This window comes from Miscanthus floridulus, chromosome 10 (assembly GCF_019320115.1).
Source record: "Miscanthus floridulus cultivar M001 chromosome 10, ASM1932011v1, whole genome shotgun sequence".
NCBI classification, from domain to species: Eukaryota; Viridiplantae; Streptophyta; class Magnoliopsida; order Poales; family Poaceae; genus Miscanthus; species Miscanthus floridulus.
Window position 1 is genome coordinate 106,906,428 of NC_089589.1, and position 20,146 is coordinate 106,926,573.

General features: G+C 47.5%; 1 pseudogene; it reads left to right on the forward strand.

Moving 5' to 3' along the window:
* Positions 1-4,054: 4,054 nt before the first annotated feature.
* Positions 4,055-15,233, forward strand: LOC136489218 (BTB/POZ domain-containing protein At1g03010-like; annotated as a pseudogene).
* The last annotated feature ends 4,913 nt before the right edge of the window (positions 15,234-20,146 follow it).

The following is a 20,146-nucleotide window of genomic DNA, read 5'->3' on the forward strand; positions in this document are numbered from 1 at the left end:
GAGTTAGCTTGATAACATTTTGCATAAAAGCTTAAGTAATATAACTTAGAGATTTAGTACCTCTAGCATCAATTTGAATACCTATTCAATTAAGCATCTCTAGATTAACACCTATACTAGAGCAATCACTTGATTAAGCTAACAAGCATCAGTGTGGGGGTATGGCCCCCAAGACATGGGCTGCGCCCCAGGGGTGGCCCGGCCCACAAGGTTAAGGCGTGCACGGCGCTGCTTGGCGTGCACTGCAAGACATTGTATAGTACCAAATAGGCTACTTTACTTATAACCCTACCTCCTCTAGAGTATATAATGAGAAGTAGGGGTCCCCTAGCGGATAGGATCTATCAGATCGGATCTACATACAGATCAATACAATACATCAAAGACACAGGACGTAGGGTATTACATCGATCAGATGGCCCGAACCTGTCTAAATCGCTGTCTCTGCGCCTTGTGTCACCATCTGGTTCCTGATTACGCGCATCCCCACCGACAAATCTACCATCGCGGGATACCCCTCGGTGGACTGCCGAGCATATTCTGTCGACAGTTGGCGCGCCAGGTAGGGTGTGCGCTTGATCCATGGCGAGCCAGATGGACCTCAAATCAACAACGCGTTCTCATCAACAATCTCGTGGAGATCCATGTCGGTCCACGACGACGATTCATCGCTGGCTACACCAGCCACCGCAACATCAGATCCGATCTCGGAACCACCTCCGAGGTCGTCTTCACCAACAACTCACCGCCCGCCAGGAGCTCGCCGTCAACGCCGATCAGATAACGCCATACGTCGTCGACCAGACTTTCTGTCTAAAGCTAAGTCACGCTTTAATATTCTTTTAAATATTCTCCAATCTCCGTATATCGCCATAATGTTTCTCCGAGCTGTTTTCTCCATATTTGCTCTCCAAACGATTTTCCAAACCCTCGAACAGTCATGTTGATGCTCGGACGCCTCCAGAGACGGCCCTGTCTCTGGCTCCTCCCTACACATGCACGAGCGTCTGCCCTCTGCGTTATGGGTGGTCGGCAGTGGCTCGTTAGTGACGTCTGTTCCTCCTACACGTGCACGGGCTCCGCGCTCGACGTTATGGACTATGGGCTAGCTAGGGCTGGAGACTCAGCTACATACTAACTGTTTGGGCGGTTTATATTAAACATAAATATATTTTCACGCCAACTGATCACCGAACTGCATACGCCGTTTCATCACCATTGCTGATTTTTCTTCGGAGTTTATTTATTTGTGCATCATGTACTACCCGTTCTACATGTTTGTATTGCAGGATCATCGTCTAGGTGATCGGACCACCTGGTGCTCGGACTTCTCCACCGATCAACTGGTCGGCCCACTTGGTTCATGGACTCCGTTGCCGACCAGTTGACCGGACTGTTCGCCGGTCGTTTCTACTCAATGTTCACTTCACCGTCGACCAGTCGACCAGACTGTTCGTCGTTCGTGCTTCATCGCCATCGACGCCGGTTACTCCTCGACGCTCGGATTCTTCGTGCTCGAGGACTAAGTGGGCACACTTCACCGCACGAACGTCGTCAGCTACATCGGTGCTCAGACCTCGCCGCCTACGCCGGGCACTCCTCGGTGCTCGGACCTCGCCGCCTACGCCAAGGACTCCTCGGTGCTCGGACATCGCCGCCTACGTCGGGGACTCCTCGGTGCTCGGACCTCGCCGCCTACGCCGGGGACTCCTCAATGCTCGGACATCGCCAGTGACGCCGGGGACTTCTCGCTCCTCGGTGCTCGGTCATCGCCAGCGACGCTGGGGACTCCTCGCTCCTCGGTGCTCGGTCATCGCCAGTGACGCCGGGGACTCCTCGCTCCTTGGTGCTCGGTCATCGCCAGTGACGCCGGGGACTCCTCGCTCCTCGGTGCTCGATCATCGCCACCTACGCCGGGGACTCCTCACTCCTCGGTCCTCGGTCATCGCCAGCGACGCCGGGGACTCCTCGCTCCTCGGTGCTCGGTCATCGCCGCCTACGCCAAGGACTCCTCGCTCCTCACTCCTCGGTGCTCGGTCATCGCCGCCTACGCCGGGGACTCCTCGGTGCTCAGTCATCGCCAGCGACGCCAGGGAGTCCTCGCTCCTCGGTGCTCGGTCATCGCCGCCTACGCCGGGGACTCCTCGGTTCTCGGTCATCACCAGCGACGTCGAGGACTCCTCGCTCCTTGGTGCTCGGACATCGCCGCCTACGCCGGGGACTCCTCGCCCCTCGGTGCTCGGACATCGCCAGCGACGCTGGGGACCCCTCGCTCCTCGGTGCTCGGACATCACCAGCGACGCCTGGGACTCCTCGCTCCTCGGTGTTCGGTCATCACCGCCCACGCCGGGGACTCCTCGCTCCTCGCTCCTCGGTGTTCGGTCATCGCCGCCTACGCCGGGGACTCCTCGCTCCTCGGTTCTCGGTCATCGCCAGCTACGCCGAGAACTCCCTGGTTGGTTGGACATCGCCGGCTACACCGAGGACTCCTCGGTACTCGGATCTTGCTACGTCTCATCGGTGTGCTATCAAGCTACTCCATGCTATTCGGATCAGGGTGCTAATCTTGGGCAGCACGTCTAGGGTCTTGATACGCATATGTCGGACGACGTCGGCAAGCTTTCAGACTTCTTTTTCTTTGACCCTGCTACAAGATTCGTTCTTCATCTTCTAGCAGGCTCGGGGACTAAGTGGGCACACTTCACCTTGCGGTGAATGTGCTTGTTCTCATCTCGAGGCTATGCTCGGGGACTGGCTGCCTGCTCGGCTGGTCTTCTACTTTCTGACCCTGGCACCACGTGACTACGTCACCTACTGTCAGGCTCGGGGACTAGCTGTGGGGGTATGGCCCCCAAGACATGGGCTGCGCCCTAGGGGTGGCCCGGGCCACAAGGTTAAGGCGTGCACGGCGCTACTCGGCGTGCACCGCAAGACATTGTATAGTACCAAATAGGCTACTTTACTTGTAACCCTACCTCCTCCAGAGTATATAAGAAGAGGTAGGGGTCCCCTAGCGGATAGGATCTATCAGATCGGATCTACATACAGATCAATACAATACACCAAAGACACAGGACGTAGGGTATTACGTCGATCAGATGGCCCGAACCTGTCTAAATCGCTGTCTCTGCGCCTTGTGTCACCATCTGGTTCCTGATTACGTGCATCCCCACCGACAAATCTACCATCGCGGGATACCCCTTGGTGGACTGCCGAGCATATTCTGTCGACAATCAGTAACCATATCCGGTATAAGAATAATTCAAGCATCATCATGACCATGAAGTATCAATTAGTACTTCTACGTTGTCGTTGCTCAATCAAGTTCTCACTATCCGGGAGAGACGACGATTCGAATTGATTCCTACCTAGCTAGGAATTTATTCCTAAGACAAACTAAGGCACACCCCACGGATGTAGCCTCAGGTCACCTTTAGTACAATTCAGGACTAACTCATGGGTCCAATCAGCCAGGTACATGGCTGGCGGTGATGGCGCGTGTGGCGGCACGAATTGGTGGCGAGGTCGCCGTCCCGGTGCGACCTGCGCAGTAGAGGTAAAAAAATGGAGCTGATGAGCATCACGGAGTTGCAGTGGAGCTAAAACAATAAACGGGATGACGAGAGGAGCTTTGGAATGAGCAGGCCACAATGAGGTGCCCATGGCGGCCATGGTGTCACGCCCGCGGCGGCAACCGGCGCCGAAGGCGATTGCGGCAGTGAGAGGTGGCTACAGCGGTTCGGGGAGGAGCGCAAGAACTAAGCGGAGTTGGGAGCGCGGGCAATTGGGCGAAGATGGAACAACGGCGATGAATTTCGCCGTTGAGCGGCGTGGTGGTGCTCCGGCGGAGAAGAGGGAAAGAGAGGAGCATGGGCGGCTCGAGCTTAAGACTTGCTCACCTACAGTTCGAGAAGGCAGAGAGCATGGCTTGGCCACCTACGCGGTGCGGCCCTGCGGCTGCCGCCCGCTGTAGTAGCCCGCACGCCCCTCCGGCCTGCCGTTCGCCACAGCAGCACGCCCCTCCGACTGTCGCATGCCTGCGCTGCACATGACCATGGCCGGCGCCGCCCGCATGAGAGCCGCGCAAGAGCCACCGTCTGCTGTGTTCTGTACACTAGTAGAGAAACGACCTTTGATCCCACCTCAAAATTTGGCTTTAGTCCCGGTATTTTTCATGCCCGGGACTAGAGAGACCTTTAGTCCCGGTTTGTAGCTCCAACCGGGACTAAAGGTCCCTGCCCAACGGCTACTACAGCAGCCTTTTGCTGCAGGGGACCTTTAGTCCCGGTTGGAGCTACTAACCGGGACTAAAGGTTCACTTTTACTCCCAGTTTGTACCTCCAACTGGGAGTAAAAGTCTACTCCCGGCTAGAGGCTCCGTTCGGGACTAGAAAGGGACATTTAGTCTCGGTTTCTGTCTACAACCGGGACTAAAGGTCCCCTCCTATATACCCCTTGTTCCTCCCCGAGCCCGAGCCACTTCGAGCTCAGTGTTCTTGCTTCATCGCCGGCCTCTCTTCTTCCTCATCACCGGTGATCACAAGATTTCTTCTATTCCTCCATCGATTCTTCGGTTCTAAAGGTTACCAACTTTATACTCTCATGTTTCATCAGTAGCTTATTTCATTTTGTGGACTAGATATATGTGGTTTTTTTGTGGTAGATTTTTTTATTTGTAAGCCATTTAAGCTCAAAATCATTTTAAAGTTTGCATATTTGGATGAAGGAAGGTTAAAGTAGTTATTCAAAACTAGTATTGAGCTTTCATTTCTAGCATGCATAGCCCACTTCATGCTTTAGAGATATAGAGAATTTTAGAGTTTTTTTTAATTTTATTTGTTTATAAAATGAGAAATTTATATTATATTAAAAATGAGTATAGAGAGTAGATGGCAACTACTTCTGGGTCCTCGGCCTCTCATCGGGTTACAAAGCGACTGAGGCCGGACCTCCCTCTCATTGCATGCGGCAAGTGTGAGGAGAAGATTATGATGGAGTACCGAGTGAGGAAGGAGTGTCCCAACAAAGGTTGTATCTTCTACAAGTGTTCGGATCGCAATGTGAGTTATTTTGTCGCATTTGATGATTATGGTTAATTTATACTTATTTTCATGATGATTGTGATTAAAGTTCTAATTTTTTGTTTTAATTTCAGTGGGATGGCACTGGATGTTCAGGCTGGTACTGGGAGGAAGAGTATGTTGAACACGTGCAAAACTCTCTTGCACAGGTGGTTACGGTGGCTGATGAGGCAGTGATCCTACGGAAGAAGCCCATAGATGTTGAACAAACGCATGATCTGTCTGTTTTAGTTGGGATTGGTCGCGAAATCCTTATGCTGCTGAAGTGCATTTTAGCTTTAGTTTTTTAGTGATAGTTGGGATTGTATACATTATAGCGAGACTTTCATAAATTAATACCTTGTGTGGTGGCATGCATGTCGTATAATTAACTAATTATGTTCTAGGTTTTAATATGGTATGTATGTCATGTAATGCAGATGAGACGGTATTGAATGTACAATGCTGATCGCCGCTCCCAAGAGTTCATTGAGGGCGTGCATTCTTTCTTACGTGTGGCCGAGGCAAACAAACATGATGGTTTCATATGCTGCCCATGTGTCATATGTAAGAATTTGAAGGAATATGCTAGCTCAAGGAGTCTTCATTCACACTTGTTGAAGTCGGGTTTCATGCCAAACTATATTTGTTGGACGAAGCATGGAGAAACCAGGGTTGTAATGGAAGAAGGTGAAGAAGAACAATGGGACGATGATGACATTATTGCTGAATATGGGGCCTTCAATGATACTGCAATGGGGGAAGCTGAAGAAGAGGTAGGGGCAGAAGATAAGCTCGCTGATGATCTTGGTCAGGCCATTCGTGATGCACAAAGAGAATGCGAAAGTGAAAAGGAGAAGATCAAGTTCGAGCGCATGCTAGAGGATCACAAGAAATTGCTATACCCAACTTGTGATGCAGAGCAGAAAAAGTGGGGTACCACACTGGAATTGCTACAATGGAAGGCAAAGAATGGTGTATCTGACAAGGGATTTGGGGAGTTACTGAAAATCCAAAAGAAGATGCTTCCGAAAGATAACGAATTGCCCACCACTACGTACGAAGCAAAACAGGTAGTCTGCCCTTTGGGATTAGAAATCTAGAAGATACATGCATGTCCTAATGACTGCATCCTCTACCGTGGCGAGGAGTACGAGAAGTTAGATGCATGCCCAGTATGTCATGCATCGCGGTATAAGATCAGGCGAGATGACCCTGGTGATGTTGAGGGCGAACGTCCCACGAAGAAAATCCCTGCCAAGATTATATGGTATGCTCCTATAATACCACGCTTGAAATGTCTGTTCAGAAATAAAGACCATGCAAAGTTGTTGCGATGGCACAAAGAAGACCGTAAGGTAGACAATATGTTGAGACACCCTGCTGATGGGTCCCAGTGGAGAGCAATCGATAGAGAATTCCCGGAGTTTGCAAATGACGCAAGAAACTTAAGGTTTGCTTTAAGTACGGATGGTATGAATCCTTTCGGGGAGCAGAGTAGTAGTCATAGCACTTGGCTTGTTACTCTATGTATCTACAACCTTCCTCCCTGGTTATGCATGAAGCATAAGTTTATTATGATGTCAGTGCTCATCCAAGGCCCAAGGCAACCTGGCAACGACATCGATGTGTACCTGAGGCCACTAGTTGAAGAACTTCTACTTTTGTGGAACAGACCAGGTGTACATGTGTGGGATGAGCACAAACAGGAGCACTTTGACCTGCGAGCATTGTTGTTTGTAACAATCAATGATTGGCCTGCTCTAAGTAATCTTTCAGGACAATCAAACAAGGGATATAATGCGTGCACGCATTGTTTCGATGACATTAAAGGTATATTCTTGAAAAATGTCGAAAGGTCGTGTACCTTGGCCATCGTCGATTTCTTCCTGTGAATCACCCCCTAAGAAAGAAAGGCAAGCATTTTAAAGGTAAGGCAGACCACCAGACCAAGCCGAGCAACCAAACTAGTGAGGATGTACTCAATATGGTTAAGGATGTGAAAGTAGTATTTGGAAAGGCACATGGCAGTGAACCTATTCCAAACGACACCGACGGTCATGCACCCATGTGGAAGAAGAAGTCCATATTTTGGGAGCTACCCTATTGGCAAGTCCTAGAGGTCCATAGCGCGATCGACGTGATGCACCTGACGAAGAATCTTTGTGTGAACCTGCTAGGCTTCATGGGTGTGTATGGGAAGCCTAAGGACACACTTGAAGCACGACAAGACCTACGGTGTTTGAAAGAATGAGACAACCTATATCCAGAGAAGACAGATGATGGACGTCATTACTTAAGTCCTGCCAGCTACACTCTTAGCAAAGAAGAGAAGGAAAGCATGTTTGAATGCCTAGCAAGCATCAAGGTACCATCTGGATTCTCCTCGAATATAAAGGGTATAATAAATGTGCCAGAGAAGAAATTCCTAAACTTAAAGTCCCATGACTGCCACGTGCTCATGACACAATTGCTTCCCGTTGCATTAAGAGGAATTCTACCTCCAAATGTACGTCTAGCCACCGTGAAGCTATGTGCATTCCTAAATGCAATTTCTCAGAAGGCAATCGATCCAATGGATCTAGCTAAACTACAGAATGATGTGGTTCAATGTCTTTTCAGCTTTGAGTTGGTGTTCCCTCCTTCCTTCTTTACTAGGGAAAATTGGTCTGGTAGCATTGAAAGATCGCCGTATCCGGAAAATACCATCGGAATTTTGCCGCTCCGTAAAATACCATCGAAAGAATACAATGTCACCTGGATATAGCATTCTGTCACGTTTGGAGCAAACGCCGTCGCCTCCGTCAAGCTCGTCCCCTTCTTGTTCCTGTGCTCCGATCCCGTCGCGAACTCAGCTAAACCCTCTCTTCGTACTACATCTTGCAGGCCTCCGACCGACGTCTCCAGCGACCTCACCGTCGAGGTCGGCACCTCCAGCTTCGCGCTCCACAAGGTGAGAGGCTGAGAGCTCCTTGGCCTTGCACAAGAACGCGGCAGAAAACCAAAACGATGTGCTAACGCCGACGGCATAGCTGTTCGCGCAGTTCCCGCTGGTGTCCCGGAGCGGCAAGATCCGGCGGCTCGTCGCGGAGGCCAAGGACGCCAAGCTGGCGCGGTTCAACCTGCACGGCACCCCGGGGGGTGCGCCGGCGTTCGAGCTCGCCGCCAAGTTCTGCTACGGCGTCCACGTGGACGTCACGGTCGCCAACGTCGCCATGCTGCGCTGCACCACGCACTACCTGCAGATCACCGACGACTTCTCCGATAAGAGCCATGAGCTCCGCGCCAAGGCGTTCCTCCATGACGCGGTGCTCCCCAGCATCGCCAGCTCCGTCGCCGTGCTCCGCAGCTGCGAGGCGCTACTCCCGACAGCCGAGGACGTCGGCCTCGTGCCCCGCCTCATCGCCGCCATCGCTAGCAACGTGTGCAAGGAGCAGATCACGTCGGGGCTGTCCAAGCTGGACCAGTGCGTGGCGCAGCTGAAGCCCGCCGCGGCGTTCGCCGACCTCGACTCGCAGGGCAACTGGTGGGGCAAGTCGGTGGCCACGCTCGGCCTCGACTTCTTCCAGCGCCTGCTGTCCGCGGTCAAGGCCAAGGGGCTCAAGCAGGAGACGGTGACCTGGATCCTCATCAACTACGCGCAGAACTCGCTGCACGGGCTCATGGCCAGGGACGTGCATAGATGCGGCGGCGGCGCTGCGAACGCTGACGCCGTCAAGAAGCAGCGCGCCATCGTGGGCCTGCTCCCGGCGCAGTCCAAGAAGAGCCCCGTGCCGATGGCCTTCCTCTCGGGGCTCCTCAAGACGGTGATGTCGGTGTCCGCGTCCAGTATCTATAGGGCTGACCTAGAGAAGCGGATCGGCATGCAGCTAGACCATGCCATCTTGGAGGACATACTCATCGCCGCGGGCGCGGCCACGCCGGGCGGGCACGGGCAGCAGCACGCGCTGTACGACACGGACGTGGTGGCGCGCATCTTCTCGGTGTTCCTCAACCTCGACGACGACCACAACGAGGAGGACGCCGGGTTCAACTAGGACAGCCCGCGGTCGCCCAAGCAGAGCCTCCTGGTGAAGGCCGCCAAGCTGCTGGACAGCTACCTCGCAGAGGTGGCGCTCGACTCCAACATCCTCCCGTCCAAGTTCATCTCCCTCGCCGAGCTGCTCCCAGACCACGCTCGTGTCGTCACCGACGGCCTCTATCGCGCCGTCGACATCTTCCTCAAGGCACGCACCAATGCAGCCTACTTTAATTTCCTTTGCCTAGCCAGAACCAGAAGGCAGCTAGCTTAACGTGCTTGTGCACCAGCCCGCGATTCCGCCCGCAGCAGCCAGACACCGGAGCTCGCTGCCATGGCACCCCGCCTGGAGCGGAGGCAGCGGCCGCGCTCACCTCAGGAAGGAGAAGGGGACGAGCTTGACGGAGGCGATGGCGTTTGCTCCAAACGTGACGGAATGCTATATCCAGGTGACCTTGCATTCTTTCGATGGCATTTTACGGAGCGACAAAATTTCGATGGTATTTTCCGGATACGGCGATCTTTCAATGCTACCAGACCAATTTTCCCTCTTTAATATCATGACACACCTCCGAGTTCACCTGGTCAAGGAGATTAGCATTCTCGGTCCTATGTTCCTGCACAACATGTTCCCCTTTGAGAGGTTCATGGGAGTCCTAAAGAAATATGTTCACAACCGTGCTCGACCAGAAGGAAGCATCACCAAGGGCTATGGAACAGAGGAGGTCATTGAGTTTTGTGTTGACTTTATTCCTGACCTTGACCCGATTGGTGTTCCTGAATCACGACATGAGGGGAGACTAAGTGAAAAGGGGACACTATGGAGGAAACCATATATTGGTATGCAGGACAATTATTTTAATAAAGCACACTACACAGTTCTGCAAAACTCCTCTTTGGTGGATCCGTATATCGAGACACATAAAGAGTTGCTCCAATCCGAGTTTCAAGGGAAGTCTGAAGCTTGGATTACGTGTTAGCACATGGAAACTTTCAGCGACTGGTTGTGAAAAGAATGTCAGGGTGATGAGAGTATTGATGAGCAACTTTATTTGTTGGCTAGGCAGCCATCGTGGCATATCCTCACATACAAAGGGTACGAGATAAATGGGAATATATTTTACACAGTAGCCCAAGATAAAAGGAGCACCAACCAAAACAGTGGTGTCCGCATAGATGCCACCGACCCTAATGAAAATAAGCAAACATATTTTGGCCACATAGAGGAGATATGAGAACTAAACTATGCACCTACTTTTAAGGTACCTTTGTTTAAGTGCCAATGGGTAAATGCGAAGGCGGGGTAGCAGTCGACAACCAGTATGGAATAATAACCGTGGACCTCAACAGTATTGGGTACAAAGACGAACCGTTCGTCCTTGCCAAGGATGTGAATCAGGTGTTCTATGTCAAGGACCTGGCTACAAAACTGAATAGAGGGAAAAACAACAACGACCCAATCAATGAGCCAAAGCGCCACATAGTTCTTTCAGAGAGAAGAAACATCGTCGAAATTGAAGACAAGTCAGACATATCAGAAGATTATGAAAAGGATGACTGAATTCCACCCTTCACAGTGAACAAAGACCCAAGCATCCAGCTAAATGATGAGGACACTCCATGGTTACGACACGATCATAACCAAGAGATATATGTTAAGAAGAAGTTCACTACTGTGCTCGCTTGATATATATAGTGATGTATTAGACCTATTATGTAATAATTGTGACTTTAGATTTTTTTTGTCGTGTTTTCATATTTTCTACGGTTTAAATGAATTTTCTGCTAGACGGTGGATTTCTCGTGGAGAATGTGTGATAAAAAACCAAATGATGAACGTTAATAAGATGTGAAAACTAATTTCCTATCGAAAAACAATAGTTTTAATGGTTTTAATTAAGTAGTATATTTTTGCATGGTGTAAATTGTAATTATTATTTACACTATGTCAAATATTTATACAGTAAAACAAAACAGTTTAGTTTACAAACTTTTGTTGCATATAATAATGCAAAACCAAGTCCAAGAATTTTTTTATAATTTTTTTGAATAATATTTTATTGATTAGGCAATTAATAACTCTCTGCATATTTATATAAAAGAAATATATAAAAAAGGAAAAAACTTATGGTAATTGGAGAAAGCCAATTGCAGCTCCCCCTTTACTCCCGGGTGGATCAACCACCCGAGACTAAAGGTGGAGCTTTAGTCCCGGGTGTATCCACTAGCCAGGACAGACCCCCCTTTACTCCCGGGTGGATCAACCACCCGGGACTAAAGGTAGAGCTGCAGTTTTCGCGGCCCGCCCAAATGCCCTTTACTCCCGGGTCGTGGGAACACCCGGGACTAAAGCTCAACCTTTAGTCCCGGTTCTAATAATAGCCCGGGACTAAAGAGTCTTTAGTCCCGGTTGGTAGCTTCAACCGGGACTAAAGGTATCCCTTTAGAAACCACGCCCTAGTTCTCTTCCTCTCTGTCTCTGCCATGCCGTCGCCTCATCTTCTCCACCAGATCGATCTAGCAGTGCCGCCGCTCCCAGGCGACCACCCTAGCCTCGCCTCGTCAGCGCGCCTCTTCTCCGGCCGGCCAGCACGCTTCTTCTCCGGCCGACCAGCGCACCTCGCTCATCCTCGTTGGAGCGCGCACTGTCCTCGTCCCCAGCCCCCACCTCGCTCGTGCTCACCGAAGCACGTCGAGCCTTCCCTGCGCTGCCTCACCGGAGCTCGCCCGAGCCTTCCTCGCGTGCACTGCTTCACCGGAGGGCGGCCGAGCCTTCCCCGCGCTGCCTCACCGGAGCTCGCCTGAGCCTTCCCCGCGCGCGCTGCCTCACTGGAGCGCAGCCGAGCCTTGTATGTGCCTCACCGGAGCGCGGCCGAGATTTTATGTTGTAATTAGTTTCTCTTGTATGTGCCTGTCAGTAGCATTGTATGTTTGAGTTTCTGTAACACTTGAAAACGTGACGTGCGGGACGGCAGAGAACTCGTGCTGCCGACTCCACGCGGCTGCGGTGCCTAGTGGTGCGGCTCATTTCCATCGTTAGCGCCAGGCAGGTGTCAGTCGTCGTTCAGCTCTACCGGTCATGGTTTTGCGGTTGCGTTGCTGTCTTGTGCACTTCGTTCGTAGAATCGGAGCCCGAACAGCCGGCCTGACAGTTTTTGTTGTGTTGCTATGGTCCGGGGTGCAATGCAACGCAATGACAATTGACAATGCGTTGCTAGGTCAAAATATGGTCGTTTCTATGGACTCCGCGACTAAACATTTTATTTTAACTTTTTATGAAATGAAAAACTTAGAAAATAGTTAGAAAATTGTAGAAAATCCGTACTAGTTGAACTTGCGGACCGTGTTCAGCTCGGCGAGCATGTTCTCTGCCGAGCGGTAACGGACGTCAAGGAGGAGCTTTGATTCTACGAGGGAGAGCGGCAACAGTCGTGGAAGACCGTGTTCCCTTCCTCGTAGAATCAGAGCTCTTCCTTGGCCAAGTACGGTGCCGTCCGGTGGAGAAATGCTCGCCGAGATGATCATGTAAGCAAGGTCAACTAATACGGATAGTTATTTACTGAAACATGTTTTTGGGTTATAATTTGATGGATATTTGATAACTTCAGACCTACAAATGTCATGTACAAATGTTACTATCCTCAGCAACCTAATCGCCCGCGAGCTCGCCGATATCGAGCTGGTCACTTAGAATTATTTTTTCCATGAAATGAAATACTTAGAAATCATGCCTTTTATTTTTTAGAATTAATTTTTCCATGAAATGAAAAACTTAGAAAATAGTTAGAAAATTGTAGAAAATCCGTATTAGTTGAATTTGTGGACCGTGTTCATCTCGGCGAGCATGTTCTCTACCGAGCGGTAACAGACGTCAAGGAGGAGCTTTGATTCTACGAGGGAGAGCGGCAACGATCGTGGAAGACCGTGTTCCCTTCCTCGTAGAATCGGAGCTCTTCCTTGGCCAAGTACGGTGCCGTCCGGTGGAGAAATGCTCACCGAGATGATCACATAAGCAAGGTCAACTAGTACAGATGGTTATTTATTGAAACATGTTTTATTTTTTATAGATATATCTAGTGGAGTAAAAGCTAGATGACTGCCCCGAGAGACAACATGGATGAAGAAATGATGAATATTATCAACACCGGCACTCAATTTGCCGATGGTGACCAACAGGATGTAGATGATGGGAGTCAATACCTGGCTCTTGAAGATAACCAAGAAAATATTATGCAAGAAAATACTGGTGAGGTATATATATTTATATATATATATATATTTGAATATTGTATATATATATTTGAATATCTATCATCTATTATGTGTACACATGATATTTATTTATTCTTTTTTTATACGTAGCCCTCTGGATCGACGACCACAACGGCGAAAAGCAAAAATATTCGAGGCCCGAAAAAGCCATTGGAGGGGCGCTACATAATATCGGAATTCAATATCGAGACAGGCGAACCACTTGGTCCACATGCAAGGAAATTCGTGCAACACTGTGTGTGCCTTGTAAGGGACAGACTTCCGATCAGTGCCCGTGAATGGAAGCAAAAGATCAACGAGCCTCATGTTAGTTTTGTCTCTGATCTTGATAAGAATTTAATTTGGGATGATATCCTTCAACATTTCACGTTGCAAGCAGATGATTATGATGATATCAACGATGATGAATTGAAGGAGCTAGTTCGAAAGTGGGCTATGAAGATGATGGCCACACAATTTCAGACTTAGAAGAAATCCCTATACACGAAATATGTCAAGAAGAACCTAACGCCCAATTTCAATACTAGAATGATTTTGTACAGTACAAGACATCAGAAGAGGGTGAGGAACGGGTGAGAAGGAACCAAGAGAACGCCCGACAGAAGGTATACCACCATGGCATGGGATCAGGTGGCTACGTGACTGCCATTCCCAAGTGGGAAAAAATGGAAGCGGACATTCTTGCTAAGGGTATCACACCAGAATCACTCAATTGGCCCAAATGCACGAAGAATTGGTTTTTCGCTCATGGGGGAAGACTGGACCTAGAGACCGAGAAGCTGGTTCATAACCCAAAACTCGAAAGAGCAACACAAAGATTATCTTATGCTCTACAAGCTAAAGCTATTGGTGTGTTCAGGCCCAATAGAGAGAAGGATGAATTGACATATGCCATCGGGACTGCTGAACACAGTGGCCGAACAAGAGGTTTAGGACGGAACATTTCTTGGGAGCATGGTTTCCCTAAGAACAGAGATACCAACAGAAGCCGGCAGAGAAGGAAGGATGAGGAAGCAACGCGGATCAGCAGGTTGGAGGAATATGCTCATGAGTCACGGGAGGCGTTGCTTCAAGCACAAGAGCGCGAAAAAAACATGCAAGCTAGAATGCAAGACAAAATCATAAAGCAAGTGCAAATAGCAATGAGTGCCCAAAGGCAGGCATCAGATGCAGGAATCAACATTAATATTAGCCCCCCTGATCAGTTGAAAAGCAGCTGCGCTTCCACGAAGTTGCCAAATCAAGATGACGCAATACTACGTTTCGCTGTGGATGACATCACTACACCGTTTACATCATGTGAGCTACATATTCCAAAAGAGAATGCCACAATCATGGTGGCTCTCGGTGTTTTTTCTCCTCCAGATCCTACCAAGACACCAAGAATCCATAGGGCAATAATACCACCTGGATATGTTAGCGTCTCAGTGGATAGAGTTAACAAAGGTTTTAGTGATCTGGCTCTTGACATTTCAGGAGGTGATGGGGAGAAGACTCTAGGAGAAGCAGAGAAGACATTCATACTATGGCGCAAGCACTACATCATTATTCCCAGGGTCTCTAGTCCACCGCCGCTTCCTCAATTGCCAGACAATAGGTGTGGACAAAAGTGAACAAAAAATTTTTCACTAATTTTCTATTGACATGCATGATTAAAAATAACAATTTCTTATACCTAATTATTCTTTTTTGTACTCACACAACAGGGTCTCCGCCAACCTAAGTCCAATTATCTAATCTCCAGATCGTCATAGTGCTCCGGGAAATCAGGTGGCAACGCCGCCACCGCCGCCACCTCCAAGGAGGTCTCCAACGCCTCCAAAGAGGTCTCCAACGCCTCCAAGGAGGTCTCCAACGCCTTCTCCGCCTCCCTTGATGACTAAGAAGAAGCCAGCTTCTAAGAGGTCCGCCTCGCAAACGAAGCAGTTGGCCCACCAGCCGACAAAGAAGAAAGCCACATCTAATCCAGTTATTCCCCAAAAACTGTCTTATGAGAAAAGTGAAAAGGAATTAAATGCTGCAGTACAAAAAGATGTGGACAGTTTCTTCGAAAAAGTGAAAAAGCAACGAGAAGCGAGGGAGAACCCAGAGAAACCGTACTTCTACCTACCTCCAGATCTTCTAATAAAGAAGGTGGACCAGAAAAAGCGGGAATCTCAAAAGACCCTGCGAAAATCGAACTACGACCGCTCTCTCACCAAGTCATTTGAGGCGGCGCAGAAAAAGACTAGACCAGGGAAAGGTGTTGCACAACTCGGACAACAATCGCAACAATCAGTCCACTCTCTTATCGTTCGTAATGAATATGATTTGAACTTAGACTTAGACGTCGATTTTGAGGAGCTGGCTCGGTTTTACGAGGAAATTGGTTTGGACCTTGCCCAAGTGCTCGCTGAAGGACCATCTGCTCCAAAAGTGGATCCTTGGAAGAAATTTGAACATGGAAAGAGTCTATACAACCCTGAGGCCTTAGGTGAACTGGGTACACAAATGTACCTACTAAACAAGTGGTACATAGCGGCGTGTGAACGGGGAGAGGCCTTTGTTCCTGTCAGAGTTAGAAACCAACATTACTTCCGTGGCGATGTTATATATGTCGAGTTTGTAGAATTACACCAACTATGCCAACTGAACTCTCTCGACAAAAGTCTCATTTGCTGCTATTGTCTGTAAGTGTGATTATTTTCTACTATTAAAGTGTATATATATAAAGCTACATGTATATATATAAATTATATATCCTCACACTATATTTTTATATATGCAGATATGAGATGACATAACTCAGAAAGAGAAATGATAATGATGTTGGTTTCATTGATCCAAATGTCGTATTCAAACACCCTAACCCCCCGCCTCAATGGCAAGCTGAACTCGAGAAAAATCTCATGAGGTTCTTAGTGAACCAACAAAACAAGAACATACTCTTCCCCTACAACTTCAAGTGAGTGTTAAATAATTAATGTCGATCATATGGATATTTGTTCAATTATTTGCTTACTAGCTAAGCTATCTCCTATATATATATATATGTTGACTCTAGTTAATATCGATCATATTTGTGTATAAAAATATATGCAGCAATCACTGGATATTAATGGTCATCGATATGGCCAATAGTCAGTTGAGCATCTTAGACTCGTTAAGAAAAGAGCAAACAAAGTACCAAGACATGATAGATATTATCCAAGGGTAATTTGGTCTCTCTAGCAACTATATATACCCCGATCTCTTAACTGCAACAATTATTAAAGGCCAAATTAATTTTTTTATTTTATTGGGCACAGTGTTTGGAAAAGTTTCATTGAGGAACACCACATAAAACATTGCAAAGCGCCACTGGATGTAATCGCACACAAAGTAAGTACTAGCTACATTTATATATATATAATTCAATTAACACCATGCATGCTTTCAATTCACCGGATCTTTTTTCTTGTAAAAGTGGGTTCTGAGGCAAGAACAGGGGAACAACTACTGCGGATACTATGTTTGTGAGTTCATCATGGCGTACGCAAAAAGAACTCCTGAAGAGATCCTCAAAGTACGTTATATAAATATATTCATATATTCACAATTTCTTTTGTTGCTCATATATAAAAGTATTCACGTGACCAACACACATATATATATTAATACTTTTCCTTGAACTTTTGTTGAAGACTCTATGGTTGAAGGAAAAAGTCATACGACGTGACCAACTGAAAGCAATTCAAGAGACCATATCAGGATTTCTTAATGACCAGGTCCTCAACCCTGCCGGCGAGTTCTACAATGACGTCAACGAAACATGGAAGCCAAACCAGATGGAGTGAATTTGTTATCCCAAGGATATGATAGAATATACAATGCAAGCTTTATTTGTAATATATATATATATATATATATATAAATATTATATGTACATAAAATAACGTACAATATATGTATATGCATGTAATATATACGTTAGTTTCATACGTTAGTTTGTACAAAATGTTCGAACATTATAAACGTGTAGAATACGTATATTACTAGCAGCATAGAATGCGTATTCGAAAACCTGTTTGAAAACCAAAACAAATCATCAATTGAAAATAGAAACAAAAAAAAGAAAAAAAAGTAAACCTTTAGTCCCGGTTGGTAATACCAACCGGGACTAAAGGGCCACCCCACGTGGCCAGGCCGGGAGGCCTCTTTAGTCCCGGTTGGTCTTACGAACCGGGACTAAAGGTGGACGCGAAGCCGGGACTAAAGGAGGGGCCCTTTTGTCCCGGATTCGTGCTCCCGGCTGGGAAACCGGGACTGAAGGGGTTTCCCAACCGGGAGTAAAGCCCGTTTCTGTACTAGTGATATGTGCCTAGTACCTCCCTCTGCCCGTTAGCACGTGCAAACGGCTAAGTCCATAGGCCAAGTACTACAGACATGAATACAGAACTGACGTCTGCCACTAATTACAGACGCGTAAAGAGGAGGACGCGTCTGCTCCAAGTAAGAACACTAGAGACGCATGTTGGAAACACGCATCTGTAACAACATAAGCGTCAGCAATTTGAGATCTTACTACATACACGCGTCTGTAGGTGAACATGTGTCTGTAATATACTACACAGATACATACGCAAGTTACGTACGCACGTCCGTAAGGTGTGATCCCGTTATCCGAGACTCAGAAATCACAACACGCGTCTGTTATAATTGATGCAGCTACAGACGCGGTTTACAAACGCGCGTCTGTAGCTTTAGCACAGACGCGTTTTCCAAACACGCGTCTGTAGTAAGCTTTATTACAGACGCGTGTTGACCTCGCCGGACCAGCGACCCCTACCGGCGACTTACGATATACGCGCGTCAATTTGTTTGTTTCGTTGATTTCAGGCGCCCTTGTTGTTTGCAGAAGACGTTCCTGATAATGGTTGAATAATCAAGGATGGGCATGCTCACATATTGGTGGCCGTTGTTTCTTTGTATCCAATCCAACAGAACAATAGAGAATATCGTTCATAGTTTCCAATCCAACAAAAGAACAGAGGTGTCCTCCTCATTGTAAAGATGGAGCACCAATGTGTTGTGTTCTATTTTCTTCCTATACCTCTAACACATATGGTTACTCTTGTCCCGAAACTTAAATATGTTTTTTCCACACAAATGCTCACATACACTCACCCTATATAAATACATGCATACACACTCTATTCTATCCCTATGGGCATCATTGAAATACTGAGACTGAGCCAAAGAACAACGTCGATTCACTGGTAAATTATATTCTGTTACGCTACAAACCAGCTCTTACAAGCATGATCAAATTATATTGTGAGCACCATGTTCCATCTATACAGTGATAGTCGTCCAACAGCTAAACACCACACAGGTCGAGCACCGCACACAAGCAAAAACAAATAAACAGGCCACAGACGAAGCAATATATATGTTACATTGATATATAAACCCGGCCAAATGCGACACATAGGCGCGACCACCAACTGCGCGCGCGTATCGTCCTAGTGTATTCTATACGAGAAGCTTTGCTTGAGCTGTGTAACAGTTGTGTGAACGGATAGGATCTCATCTCAATATCTCACAAATAAACGCTTAAAACGAAATATATATGTAGCAAGCAGCAAGGGATACATTATTAATTGCAGACACGTCTACCATTTGTTTTTTGTGTACAAATGCAGATCAAAATAGATCACCCGCGCCACTGCCCTGCGTGCGTCGTTGGTACTGCCCGCGCACCCCCAGCCACCGCCGCCTCCAGCAGCACAGCCTGTAACATCCCAAGCACCACAAAAGCCCAAGATGTCACTAACGTTCCCTCATGCCAGAGTGAGAAACTCGGCAACAAACACCCATCTTCAAAGTAAAACATGGAAGCAACAACGACAACCAAACTATAATTAGGATAGGTTCCATCACAATGTTTCTACTGAGCCACGAAGGATCACCATGACTGATAAACTAAGTTTATTACAGCAATCCAAAAGCACCATATGTCGAGTCTATTAGCTTCAAACAAAGCAAGATTGCCTAATGCCACTCATGATTATCAGATAATTGCCTCTTCAGATTTTCGTATATGTCAGTGCTACGGCATGCCATGATCCTCATAATAGTCTATTCTGTGTGTTGATACGTATTTTTTTTACGAAACTGGTGGGGCCGAGGCCCCTACAGAAAGCTTTATTAGATTAAAAAAACAAGCAAAAACAAGTGCAAGTACAGGGCTCAAGCAGAATCAAATAAAGCAAGAGAGAGTTAAGTAGAGCTAAGAGCTCATGAGACAAAAAAAGAAACAAAGAAAATGAAGAGGGAAAGGAGGGCAGCTACTAAACAAGAGATGCAATCCATTGATCAAACAAAACACTCAGACTTGGCTTCACTCTGTGGCTGACCATTAAGATCTCCTTGTGAAATAAAACTCTGCAGTCCTGGATATTCAGTTGCAGGCCTTCAAAGATTAACTTGTTTCTTGCCGATCAGATCGTCCAACTCATGAGGATAACTGCCACCATGAAAAATTGTGAGTTTGACTGATCCTTGAAGGTGGAGACTACTGCAGGAAAGCCTGTATCATCAGGCAAGTGAGAAACAAATGTTCTACACTTTCTTCCATTGACAAGCTGCAAAGCTCACAATTGAAAGAATCTAGCTGCATATTCTTTCTTCTTAGTAAATTCCTAGTGCTTAACCTATCCTTGATCAAAAGCCAGAAGAAGACTTTGTGCTTGGGCTGATAATAACTTTTCCATAGCCAGTTAAAAGCAGGTTCTGCTTCAAGATGTCCTACTAAAACTCTATATATCCTGGATGA